Here is a 14,714-nt window from a genome sequence, read left to right as displayed (position 1 = left end):
GAGGAAGAACCATATGAACCATGTGGTTTTGAGCCCTATGAAACTGCATTTTCTATAAATCTAAAATGATAGAATATCAGCAGTCTCATGTAGATTGACCTAACATTTTTTTTAAGTAGGCTCCACATCCAATGTAGGGCTTGAACTCATGACCCCGAGATCAAGAGTTGCACACTCTATCAACTGAGCCAGCCAGGCACCCCTTGACCTAACATTTTTAAGATAAAATACATTATAAGTTCATCCAATTCAAATTGGATTTTATAGGGCTTTTATTTCAGGGAAGGGAAATGGGTAGAAATATAGATGAAATAAAGTTGTCCATATATCGATAATTGTTGAAATCAGGCAATAGGTACATGAAAGGTTATAAGCTTCTCTTTTGAGTATGTTGGACAACTTCCAAAATATAAATTTTCAAAGAAGACTTTAATGATGGGACCAGTAATGTTAGTAAGTGATGCTGAAGGTGCATATAAAGGCTTTGAATAAAAGCGTTTCATGAAATGGGAGCAGAAAAAAAATTGTAAAGAGAGCATTATATTTATACATAATGTTAGTTAAGATGTGTCTATGTATCAAAATTAATACAGAGAGCATTAGAGAATTTTGAAAATGGCATCTATATGATAGATGATAGATACAAAGATGATAGATGATAGATGACAGATAGATAGATAGATAGATAGATGATAGATAGATAGATATCATGATCACAAATCTTTTAAGCAGAACCTTTTCCTTAAGGCCCCAAAAGTCTTCTATTAGGTAGTCACTGCTTATTGCATTCAGAAGAGTATTTATGACTTTAATTGAAACAAGACTTAACATGTATTTATGGAACATCTTTGACGCATACATCCATGTGCTGAGCTCACTGGATGTGATATTAATTCATTGATTTATATTTATTTAAAAGGTTTATAAAATAAGATTACTAAGATCAAGGTGAGAAGGAGAGGAAGAAAAAAAAAAAAAGAACAGAAATAATTTTGGAAAATCAATCCAGGATGAGCTTAATGGAAAATTACATATTACAAACTCCTAAGCTGTTGCTCTATGTGGGTTTCAATTAAAAACAATTTTTAAAATTTGAATATAGTCAACACACAATGTTACATTAGTTTCAGGTATACAACATAGTGATTCAACTTCTCTATATGGGTTTCACATTTATTTTTAAGCTTTCTAAGTCATGAAAATGAAAAAGTCAAACTTGATCAGCTTCACGGCTCAGGGTCGACCACAAAATAAAGCCAAGCCAAATTCTATGGAGAAGTACAGCAATTCCTGGTATTAAGAGAAAAAAAAAGATTCTGAAGATACAACTCTTCTCATGCAAAGCTAAAAAATTTCAGTCCTACCGGGATGCCTGGGTGGTTTAGTCAGTTAAGCGTCCGACTCTTGGTCTCAGCTCAGGGTTTTATCTCAGGGTCGTGAGTTTAAGCCCCATGTTCGGCTCCATGCTGGGCGTGGAGCCTACTTAAAAAAAAAAAAAAAAATTCAGGCTAATCAAAGGAGGTCTGCAAAGAATAAGAAGGTGGCCTTTTCATTTGTCGACATTTTCTAGATTAGAAAACCAAGAGGTGATATCTAGCAAAAGAAAACAATCTGCCATTGGCCAAGTTAAACCTGAGGTGATGTATCCTTGTAAATATATAGAAATACTAAGGAGGGGAAAAAAACTGCCACATCTCAGGGGAACCGCTACAAGGAACTGAGAATCTGTGCGAGAATGACTCTTTTCTCTGTCACTGAGAAATGAGATTGTTCTGTCCCTGAAAAACTGAATTGGTTCTGTCTCTCGGGGCCCTTATGGGCTCTTGGTGAATCTGCAGTTCTCCTCCTTTCTGAATCCAGTAATTTCTACTTCGAGCTTCTCATTCCTTCCGGGCTTTGGCTTTACGTGGTTCTAGCTAACTGGTTCACTTGAGGGGGATCAAATAACTGTGGAAGGGGAGAGGGGTGTGGGAGGAGAGGTATGGTTTCTAGAGGAAGAGGTGGCAATGGGCTGGCAATTGCTCCAAAACTTTTTACCATGCATCACCATTCCCAAATTATATGTGTTTAAAATTTTGACCTCCAACTGAAATCCAACTCCAGAGTTTGTGTGGAATCCAGGGAAACCAGAAACTCATTTAGAGGGCCAGAATAAACTGGGGAATATGAACAAAGGGAAGAACAATATTTCTTCTGAGTTTTGGCTTGCTGGCATAGCAAACACATTTGTTGATAAAAGACGTTTTTCAATAAAATGCCAAAAGTAATAAATGGGAAACTCTTCCCAGTGAATCTATTAAGTAACTTTAGCAGTCAAGGGCAGGCAATATAAGGGATATTTCTCATGAGTCCTAAACTTCAAGAAAAAACAAAACAAAACAAAAAACCCTACCTTATATAAGGTCAAGATATAAAAACTGACCCAGGCAGTTCGGGAGGAAGCCATGTCCTTTAATGAATATGCTCACCATGTTATAGAAGGAATTTCCTTCTATGAAAGCTTCGACTCTAATTTTTCCCCCAGCAATTACATTTTATTTGAATTGAGAAATGCTTCCTTTTATAAGACCATGTGAAAGGTCTGTTCCAAAATAGAAGTCAGTGTGTACCACTCAAATGATATGGTTAACATCCACTAAGTAGTTAGTTCAGTTAATGACAAAAACAATTTGATCCCTATCAAAATGATGATCCATTTCACTGATGGCCATTTTCTTTGGTGTGGGACCAACACACATAAAATGAATAGTTCACCAACCAACAATTAACTTCGGGAAAACAGGATATGTAAAGGTTAGAACCGGACCTATGTGCCTCCTGATGTGATACAATAAAAAGTTTATAGCACACATATGGTGAATTCTTGCAACAAAATATTTAACTCGAAAATCATCAGACCTGGAGATTTTATTTCTAGTTTTCATGAAATATGGAGGATAGGAGAACAAATTAATCAAATCACCATGAGAAAACATTCTTCCAGAAGATGGAACATTCTAAGGATAAGTGGCCTGTTTTTTTACAAGTCAGTGTCATGGAAAAAGAGAGTGTGACAGCTGTTGTAGATTAAAAGACTTTAGAGATTCCCACAAATAAATACAATGTGTAATCCTTGTTTAAACACACCAGCTGTAGAAGACATTTTGGGGACAACTGGAAAAAAATGTGACTATAGACCATGTATTAGATGGTACTAGAAAACAATAATTAGTTTTTGTTAAGTGCAATAATGATATTATGGTTATGTAGGAGCAAGTCATCTTTGGAGATGTAAACAAGCCTTTTGGAATGAAATATCATGAAATCTGTCATTTATTTTAAAATGCTTCAGTCAAAAAACAATGAAGGAATATGGCAAAGTAAATCATGGACTAGACTGTGGATATATGGGTTCATTATACTATTTTCTCTAAGTTTTAAAGTTTTCAGAATAAACAACTTTTTAAAAGAATCCAAAATTTTATAAGCTATTAAATCCTAGTGAGAAAATCAGGAGCAGATAAACAAGAAAAAACTGGGATCAGATAAATGAAGAAACTATCAGCTGCATTTTGATTCTCTCTGACAGCGAATCCATAATCTTGCACATTATTGAGCGAGCTCAAAAGAACTCAAAGATGAAAGGTGAAAGATGGCAGATAGCCTAAAATCCTTTGCAAAAGTTAATGTGCTGTAAACAGAAAAATGTTATCCTTCTGTTTACTGAAACATCTGAGCATGCCATTGGTGATTTTACGATCTGAAAATAAGTGAGCATTTTTGAGAGTAATTCTGGTTGAATTCATGAAATTCCTATTTATCCAATGCAAGAAGCCTTCTGAGACTTGAGTTCAAGGTGTTTGTATCCTGTTATTGTCATAGATTTCAGGTCAGGGGCTTTGTTCACCTGATGGCAGTTTGACGGAATTGCTCATTTTATGTCCATGTAATTGGAAAGGAGGTTATTTGGATATTGTCTTGTGGGATATGACCTTGATTCAACAGTGGCCTCCATGTAGGCTCTCCCAGAGGCCACAGAACAGAAGGGCTCATGGACCAAATTAAGATGTGCAAATCACACAGTTTATTAAAACAATTGAAAGCACACAATGAGAAACAAGGGGAAAGAGGTGGGGTAGGTTCACATCCTTAGAACAGGGTACAGTGGAAGAAGGACCACACTACTTGAATCTTGGGTTAGGCAATGGTCCTGTCCCTGTCTCTGTCTCTCGATCTCTCTGTCTCTCTCTCTCTCTACTGCAACAGTCTTCCCCATTGATAGTATGGTTATGAGATCAGAACTGAAGTTCAGCAAGGTAGACCACAGACAGAAGGGGGCCCCCAGGCTAATAGCAGACACTTCTTCTGTCAGAGAGACACAGGGTAAAGTGTGCCTGGCTACAGCCATAGCTCACCAGTAAGTCTGCTGAATAGTCATGGGTTTCATCTGCATTCTCTGGATTATCTGCCTCTGGCAGGGCCAGAATGGAACTGTACTCACTAATGGATGGGTGGCTTAGGAAAATGACATAGCTGTCAGCTATTTGTAATGATTATGACTTGGTCTTTCCATCCCTTTCTATCTCTCAGTAGACTCTTCATTTTTTCCATCATACATTGCATTTATTCTATCTTTAACATACAGGTTACCAAATGACTATATATTTAACACATCTTCGGAATTCTTTCAAGTGAGTTACTTACTCATTATCTGTATTTAACCACAGCCATGAGGTTTGCTACTATCTTTAAGCTACTCGCTTTATTATAACAGAGTAGTCATCAGGGAAATGCAAATTAAAACCACAATGAGATACCACTTTACACATGTCAGAATGGCTAAAATCAGAAACACAAGAAATAACAAGTGTTGGCGAGGATGTGGAGAAAAAGAAACCTAAGCCTCTGCTTTCCATACTGGTGAACACTTTGTGCATATAGAGTAGGTCACATTTATCATTTTCTTGAGTAATATTTGTCATCTGACAGTGATGACAATGATGGCAATGATATCCTACATTGAACCAAACTGTACTGGTAAGTGAGTTAACTACATCTGCTGATGCCCAAAGTAACCACGTAAGGTCAACTACAGAGAAGGTACTAGTGCCATTTTACAGACAAGGATATAATCAGGAGAAGTGAAATGACATGTCCTCGTTTCAGACCACTGACTGGACCACATCCTTACAAATCATTTTCTTTATTACAAGGGGAGCTAACTCACAGCTGTTTCTGTTTCCCTTTACCACATTCATTTTTTGGCTCCAATTGCACATTTACCAAACAAACTTCCAATCTAGAACTTTATTTCCAGTTTGGGTGCTCAGGGTAGGCAGATCATTCTAGAGAGTAGAATATTATCTAGCCAAATATGGTTTTCAGCCAATATTACTACACTGACTCCTGATAAACTGTAAGTGCAATGGATACAGGAATCAAATCTGTTGGATTACTATTTTATCCTCAGCGCCTGGCACCATGGAGGGTGCATTGTGAGTATTAAAAGGACACTTTGTGGAATGAATGAATGAGTGAATGAATGAATAGATGAACTAATCAGTAAAAAAGAAAAAAAACCTGAGGTGAAAGGCTGGAATTTCTACTTTTAAATGTACCCAGCAAACCCATATCAAAACTAATTTAGAAACTAAACTATTCCATAGTGAGATGTCTGATATTTTCTTTCCCTTGGGCTCTGGCTCCCTTTCCACTACCTGCTGGATGAAGAGGATCCCTCGTAGCCATCCTGGTATCCAGAGGTGGCTATTTCTGTCAGGGACTAACATGTCCTGCCATGACCTGACAGGCCAAGTGATGAGTGACACCTGGTGTCATGAATACCAAGAAGCTCCTGAGACTGACGTGCACCAAAGACCCAAGGTGCTCCATGCCAAGGGGAAGAAAACATCTTAGTCTCTATTTAGAATCTTAACCTTTCTGCATAGCTACCCAAGTTGTCTGGATATACCCCAGTGACATAAAAAATTCAGGGATAAAGCTGATTCACTTTCCATATTCCCTAGGATACATGGTGTGGCTGGATCAGGATATAGATTTCATTTTAAAAAATGCCATGCTGTCCTCAAAATCCCTCCACTGACTGACAAAGCTTGTCAGAGATCTGACTCTTCTCTTTGGCAAAAATTTTCTCCCAGGAGTCTCCAAATTCTCTCATACAAATGGACTTCAGGCACCTCGTGCCTCCAGTTCTTAAGACTAAATCTTGGCAGTGAATATAGCAAAGGCCCTCTCTCCTTACTCCTTCCTCTCCTCTCTCCCACCCCCAAACACCCCACTCAGAACAATCATTTGCGAACTTCGTTCATATTTTTGATTACTGATCAGCAGCAAAAGACAGCTAACAACAACAATAAAAAATGCTGGCGGGAGTGTAAATTATTACAACTGCTTCAAAAACTGTCTGGAAATATATCCTCAAGAGCAACATTTGCATACTCTATGACCCAGCAATTCCATTCATAGGTATACGGAGAAAAGAAATGCATATACACGTATTTATTAGAAGACATATGTGAGCATATTATAATGCTATCTGTAATATGTCCAAAGAATAAACTACCCAAATGTCTTTCAACAGTAAAGTAGAAAACCCAACTGTGGTATGTTCAAATGATAGAATATTATGTAGCAATGAGAAGGAATCATTTACAACTATGCACAAAAATATGGATGATTCTCACAAACTGTTGAGTGGAAGAAGCCAGACACAAAAAGAGTATATAGTGTATTATTCCATTTACACAAAGGTCAAAAACAGACGAAACTATTCTCTGTGGTTAGAAATTAGGATAGTAGGTACCCTTGTGGGGAGGGTAGTGACTGGAAGTAACACTTCCAGTCCCTTTGAAGCTTCTGGAATTCTGGTAATATTCTCTTGCTTTATCTGGGTGCCTTCATGCAGGTGTGGTTCGGTCTGCAAAAATATGAGGATGTACATTATGATTTATGAATTTTTGTATATATAATGTACTTCAATAAAAAGTTTGAAAAGATAAAAGAAAGCCAAAACAAAAAGAAATTTTATTCTGAATGAGAAAATATGGCAATGGATATGCCATAGGGCAAACAATAAATAACACTGAAATGGACAGAAGTGAAAAAAGTGAGAGCCATAACTTTTTATATTTAAAGATGAGGTGCAATATCTTCTACCTTGATAAATGATAAAATACCTCTTCCACCCCTCCTTATTTGGTACTTCCTTCTCTCCTCTCTATTTATATTGGGTGTGAATTTTTTATCAACCATATGAGAATGCATTTTTATCAACATCGCTCCGAACAAAGGATGCTAGTAGTGGTTTTCAAACACACACTTCCACACATACAAGCACAAAACAAGGGAAAATACACAAAATCAAGGTTCTACTATAACTGCTTATTTGTTAGTCGCTCATTTTTTTTAAGATTTTATTTATTTATTTGAGAGAGAGAGAATGAGAGAGAGCAAGCACATGAGAGGGGGGAGGGTCAGAGGGAGAAGCAGACCCCCCGCCGAGCAGGGAGCCCGATGCGGGACTCGATCCCGGGACTCCAGGATCATGACCTGAGCCGAAGGCAGTCGCTCAACCAACTGAGCCACCCAGGCGCCCCAGTCGCTCATTTTTTCTGCTAGAAAAAGAAATGGTGATTGCCCAGCCTCCCTGAGCATTTATTTGTCCCCTTTCCAGAAGGGAAGAATCGAAATGCTAAATCACTCTATGTATAAGACATCAGTGTTCTCACAAGGAGCAAGAAATAGAACATGAAGTGGAATGACATTTTCTTTCTTTGTGTTTACTTTGCTGCTTTGCCTGATTAATTTCCTAATAAGAAGAGGAGGGGATGGAAGGGGCACAGCTGATGTAAAAAGGATTAATCGGTCCCAGAATATTCAGGATTCCAGTGTGCTCAAGCTTACTATACCAGCTTACGAAGAATAAGACAATTTCGCCAAGACTTCTGCATGGAAGATTAGAATACCCAAGTGTAACCCAAAGAAGTCAAAGATAGGGCTGGTGCAGCTGAAAGGATTTTCTGAGTTTCCTAGTATTGACATGCTTTATTTAATACCAAAATTATAAACTCTTAATCTTGAAAGGACCTTAGAGGAAACCGTCCGAGTGGCCATATTATACTGTAGAAGAAACAAAAGTTTTCCTCAGTGCTGAAATCTTCTTTTAGGAGAAGGTGCCACTTAAAAAAAATAATGTCAAAATCTTCATGCAAACTTTACCTATGTGGCATATAGATCCATGCAAGCTTTCCCAAAATCAATGATATATTACTGTATTTGTCTTGGGCAAATATCAGCAGTTATAGTCCACAGACTAAAATAGACTAAGTTATTAGCCTGACCCCAACCATAAATAAATTCAGGTTCCTAGAGATAAAAGGTAGATACAACTAAATGCAGTACAGCCCCCAAACCCTTCTCTTCTGGAAGTTTCCAGGTGACTGAAGGAAGAGAGATTGTAAATGTATGTTTGTGTCCAGGGAACATGGCCATCTGCTAGCGTTTCGCTAGTCTTATTGAACAGGTTGGCTAATGACACTCTCTTTCTCTTCAAAAGACTTTCCCCTCAAAAGCCATTTCTTTTCTTCTAGAAAAGTTGAGTGATTTCAGTGTGCCTCACTGGACAAACCACTCTGGTGGATCGATCTAACAGAATTCTTTTCAGCCAGAGCAGTGCCTTTTGTAGCTGACTCTTCTGATGGGCCCTATTTTTAGTCTCAACCTTAAATGTGGGCCACTGTTCTCTGCCTTTGTTGAAAAAGGCAGAAACCACCATTGAAACAGATTATGGGCTTGGCACCTCAAGTACTGACTATTATTTATTTAGAAGTCAACCAACTTATCTTTTGTGAGGAGGTAGAATATGGGGCAAAATGTGTGGGACTTGAAGTCAGAGGATTGAGTTTGAGACCTGGCGGGGATGCTTATTGCCTGGTGGAGAAAACTCCACCTCCTCAAAATGTCAGCTTCTTTCAGTGTAAATGAGGAACGTTAGAAATAACTCCCAACAGCACAGAGTGTTTGTAAAGATTCAATTATAACTGTATGGAAAACTTTGTAAATATGAAATATAAGTTATAGATAAAGTGGTTGAGTAGACACTTTTGTTGCCCTGCCCCATATATCCCTTCAACTCACACGTCACAGTGCATGTGCTGTTGTTCCTGACCATGGACCCATCTCAGGCACCGGAGGCTTCCTGCTTCTCTGCCTCAGAACTTTCCCTAGTGCTATGGGAGTTCGTGTAGGCATACGGGGATGCAACTGGGAATTGCAGGAAGGTAATGCTGCTCAGGCCAACCCTCAACCAACTGGTGGTAGGAGTGGGTAAAGAAATGCCCCCAGCCTCCCCCTCCCTCTGTGAGAAGATTCTAGAGTGTCTTTTGTATAGTTTCCCAGAGCATCCTAAGCAGGACTGAGCTCCCAGTTGCCTACTACAGTAACCTGTTCTTTAATATGCCCTCTATTGGCTTTTCTCCTCCCTTGTCTCAAGTCTTCCACTTTCTCACTTACGTGGCCTCATAACACCTCCCAGTAAAATCCATGACCCAGGCCCTTATCTCAGGATCTGCTTTAGGTGTGGGAGAGGGCAAATTAAGAGAGTGGTGGTGGCTCTTGAATGTGCCTGGGTGAAGTAACTCATCCACACCCTCACTCGCAACCTCTCTAAACAAAAAGGAATATCGTTCCCAGGGAGCCTCAGGTGCTTGAGATGGACCCATGCTTTTCCTGTGTGTGGGTGAAGGCTATGCTGCTGTTCAGGGTAGTTTGAAGGCTCAAGGCCCCATTTCAGCACCTGAGGTGATTACAGAATCTGTAATCTGCAGATTCTGTAACTGACTGCAGCAAGTCTTGAGACCAACTGCAAAAATTCACAAATAAGGAAAGAGATTTACGATGACTCTCACTCATTTTGTTGAATGTTTTAAATGTACTTTTGGGGGCAGATTATTCATCTATTGTCCCCATTTTATATTTGTGCTAATTAATGACTCATGTATTCAATTATTGTGCCTATTCAATGAATAGTATAGAGTGTTGCCTAAGTTTCAGACACAAACCTAGGCACCCAGGATGTATTGGTACAAAGACCGCACACATGGACCACGTTCTCATATTCTCATGGAACTTAGATTCTCTTAGGACAGACAGGCAATAAGCGACCTATCAGGTAATCTACTTTTTAATTATAATTATGATAAGTGCCATGAAGGAGAATATCTAAATTTGACTGGGCTCCTGAACTTTTAGACACCAAACACGATGCAGACCGACAAAAGACAGAAGTACTGCTGCATTCTTAGCCTTCTTCAAGTGGTTACCATACCCTTTACCTGTACAGTTTGATTTCCCACTTCATGGAACAGTGGAAGAATATAGCACTGCATGTTTCTATTTTGTTACTCTCAACAGCACAATGGCTGTCCATGCTATTAACTAGTTCCACAGAAGCTTTTACTGCTGCCCATAGTGGCGGAATGAATTATCGACAGGGTTAATCTTCTCCCAAATAATTTAGCCCTTTTGCAATTTACAGCAGTAAGTTTCACCAGTGTGTAGTTACTATAAAAACCTCCCCTTCTGGCGTTCATAAAAGCTGTAGGAGACCTATGTTACCTTGTCCTGTCACCCTATATAGTGCTAAATATAATAGCAATGGTTTAAAGTCATAAAACACAGTGAGGAAGACTGGTGAGACTCAAATATAATTAATTTACTGCAATTCTAGTTTAGGTGAAAATTTATTGCTAAATCGCCTTTTTAAGAGCTGCTTTGGTTATTTAATATTGATCTCAAAATGATTAAGAAGTGGAATGCTATTGATCTTTAAACAACAAAAAAACAGTCCTCGTAATGAGAGTAAGAACCGGATTGCAAAAATTTTAGGTCATAGAAGAAGATTTTAATGGTCTCTATTAGCTCCTAGAGTTGAATTTGCAAGCTCTATTGTTCTTTTGCTTAGGTTGGAAATTCTAACAAGGTGAAAAGTCCAGTCTGTTAACTGTGGAATGAAAGACATGCGTATAAATGGTGATATCTTCAAAAAGCATGTAATAGAGCTGGACTTGACCATGACCACCAGCGACTGAGATAGAAAATTACTATCATCACTAAATCTTAGAAAACTACCCGGGGGTGGGGAGGGGAGGCATATAATGACTCTTCTTTGTCCATGATTCCTGAATTATTTTTGGTCATGCCCGTGTCCTGATATTCCTTGAGCTAGAGTGACCCGTAGAGTCCTTCTTGCTGCTTTAAAGCCATTTCATATTCCTTGGGGGAAATGTCAAAGAACTCATGATATTTTGTTGGTTTGTGCTAAAGAAATAAACTTTCTAAGTAACTGAAATTTATTCCATTAATAAAGCAATGAATTCATTTTTCTAAAAATGCCCTTGCCTTTCTCTCCCCAAAGAAGGAGGTTTTTCAGGCTCGTTTCTGGCTCCTCTGCTCTATTTCAAATAAAGGTCCTCTTCATTAGGAGCATGTTTTTATAACATTTTAAAGATCTCTATTTGTCTATTTCCCTTATGAAAGCCTCTTCATTCCATGACTAAGGACTCTGAACGGGCTATTGTGTTTTATTTTTATTTTTACCTTATATAAATGTTGGGTTCACTCTTTGGGAACTAGCATGTGAATATTTTTCTCTTCTTCATTCTTATCCACAATCATCCATTCTTCTAGCTATCTTTCAGGGTCATTTTTTTTTTTTTTTAACGTCCCAGTGCTAGCCAAGTACACAAATTCTTATCCTTGCCTGGACCTTTAACTCATAACAAATTCCACAACCACCCTCACAGTGAAAATAAAGAAACTTAGACAAAAACCAGTTGCATCGTCTTATAATTCAATCTCTGTTCCTTTGTCTGACCTCTATGTTACCTGCTGAATTCCAGAAACATTTTTTTTTCAAAGCAGCCATTGATTTAAAACAAATCTTTCTTTGCCTCACTCTCCTAGATTTCAATACCAGTGGTAAACTGTGGAAATTCAGTTTAAATTTAATATTTTCACCTTTCCTGAGTTACCCCTTCTCCATACAGATATATACGCTAATGTACCATCTATATTTACCTTACTTTATGAAGCTGGAAGACTATAAATAAGGTGAAGATGGCAGCTGAGAAAACAAAGTGTCACAGGGAAATGGCAATTTTATAATCTTAATTTACTCAGGTAATACTTAAAATCTGAATTAAAGCTTTACCTTTCACCGAGATAACAGTATTTACATTTATGTATTTGAGCCATGTGTTGTATTAGCTATGAAGAGTTTGAAGCAGAAAAGGAAGAGAGGTCTACCAGAGGCTTTGTTTCTTCTCCGCAGAGGATTTGGTAATGAAACTGGCCATACTCAGTGTTCCAGTTTCAAAGGACATTTGCACTTGTTAATTAACATTTCATCACCAGGCTTTATCATTCTGGCCGTCCATCCGTTACCAATTCAAAAGGGTGCTTTTTGCTTTCTGAAGGATTTGATTCTTAAATTGGAAAGCAAAGTGCATTTGGCTTTATTACAAAATATTTGAAGAGGTACTTTATTATTTGAGCATTCATACCTTATTTTTATCTATCTTTCTGTTATTTATACTTATTAGCAAATTCCTGCTGCTCTAAATCCCAGCTGTATTCACATGCTCAATATAATTTCATTCATATTATGTTCAATAAATATTAGTCTAAAATTACAATAACAATAATGATGAATACAATTCTAAGTGACTGCCAACCTATTAGTAAACGTTTCGCTTCTGTAATATTCCCTTCTTCAGGTCTCTTTTTTTTCAATATCATGGGCCACAGTATGGACTATCTAAAACCTTTCCAACCTGGCATGGCATTACACATTTTACTAAGTGGATTCTGATTTAAAGGACATCCTGATAAAGATTGCAGATGAGAGGAATCATTCACAAAAACAGGAGATTATTTAAATGAATGTTATGATTAGAAAGTACATTGATAAGGACATCAGAATTTGAGAGAGAGGAGATTAACAAAACCTACAAAATAAATGTCATCCATTTAAAGAGCAGGAAGCTTTATTTTGATTTCAGTGATTACTAAAAGAGTTGGAAGAGAAGAAACCTAAGAAATCTTCATCTTCATCCTATTGCTTCTCAAGAGCAGGAGAAATCAGCAGTATCTGAGGTCCGCGGTGGGAGGAGACAACATTCATCATTCTCTGAAGCTGCTATTCCCAAGACCAGTTAACCAGGGGGCCTACAGGTCGGTGGACCTCTCTGAGGTGGGCATCACTAATACCTTCACCAAAAAGTTTTGCTCCAGATCACTCTCACTCTTGCTGACAGTTCCGCCTTCTTTCCCGTAGAACTATTCTTTTTTGTCGGTATGTTTTGCTCAAATAAAATGGTTTACTCCATAGGAAGATATGTTGCCTAGGACTCATCATCCATGGGAATGGCAGTGATGCCCTTTTCTTGGAAACTCAGATAGATGGTCTTGAATTCTTGAGAATAATATCCTCCTCTTCTTGTGTGTGTGTGTGTGCACGCATGTGCACACGCACGTGCGCATGCACACACACTTGAGAACACATGTGTGAAACCACAATGACCTCAGGACAGATGGGGGGAGGGCAGCTAGAATGTGTGAGAGGGGAGGAGTGTAGAAGAGTGACAGAAGACAGCTCCTCAAGTAGATGTTGCTGATGCCCCACTTATTTATATTCCTTCCTGGCTTTTTACTGCTCAATTTCCAACTGTCAACCCCTGAATTCCTTTGCCTAGGAAAGTTCTTCGATCTTCACAGCCTGTTTTGTCCACCTATGGGACAAGCTTGAAGTGCCCTGGAATGTAATCGTCATTGTCCCCCACCCCCCCAACCATCATCGCCACATGCTACAAATAGGCCTCAACCAATGATAGACAGCCGTTGGCCTCTAACTACACCAGTTCCTTCATACTTCCAGTGGGATACCTCTGGACTATCTATTCTACGCTGTCTCCTAGAGTTTTCTAATAGGTTTATGCTCCAGTTTTATGAATGTCTGGTCAATAAGCCACCAAAATAACAGGCAAAACTTTCAGAAAGGAAGGGAAAAACTATTATCTGAAGATACACGCCTTACCTAAGAAAATCAACTGAAAATCTTTTGAATTAAAGAGTTCCGTAAAATGTCAGGATAAAGATAAATACACAGAAATAAATCACTTGCATATACGCCAGAAAATACTGTTGAAGTTAAAAGATTAAATCAATAATAGTATCAAATATCATAAAACCCTAAAGGCACAGTTCTAACACAAAAATGCAGAAACTCTATGAATAAGACTGAACAAGAGAGAATATTTGAATAAAAAGAGAAACATACCATACTGCTGAATGCGAAAATTAAATGCTTTAGAGATTGCATTTCTTACCAAATTCACTTAAAGGTTTAACTTAGTCCCAGTCAAAACCATAAGAGACTCTTTAACTTTAGGAAACAAACTGAGGGTTGCTGGAGGGGAGGTTGGGGAGATGGTGTAACTGGGTGATGGGCATTAAGGAGGGCGCTTGATGGAATGAGCACTGGGTGTTATAAGCAACTGATGAATCATTAAATTCTACCCCTGAAACCAATAATACACTACATGTTAATTAAATTGAATTAAAAATGAAAAATTAAAAAAATTCACATACTTGTACATTGACACAGTTGTTTTTAAATGTGGCCAGAAGATTAAATAAGTAAGAACAAATGAAAAATA

At 38.2% G+C, this 14,714-nt stretch overlaps 1 long non-coding RNA gene across 2 annotated transcripts in view; it reads right to left on the bottom strand.

Moving 5' to 3' along the window:
* Positions 1–14,714, bottom strand: part of LOC129045837 (uncharacterized) — a 56,894-nt gene that overhangs the window by 24,452 nt on the left and 17,728 nt on the right. The gene's annotated exons all lie outside the window — the stretch shown is intronic.

Source organism: Mirounga angustirostris, unplaced genomic scaffold (assembly GCF_029215605.1).
Source record: "Mirounga angustirostris isolate CCGP_5_RB_7025 unplaced genomic scaffold, mMirAng1.0.hap1 SCAF_173, whole genome shotgun sequence".
Taxonomy (NCBI): Eukaryota; Metazoa; Chordata; class Mammalia; order Carnivora; family Phocidae; genus Mirounga; species Mirounga angustirostris.
The sequence above is the reverse complement of the archived record's forward strand: the minus strand, read 5'-3'. Positions and strand labels throughout refer to the sequence as shown.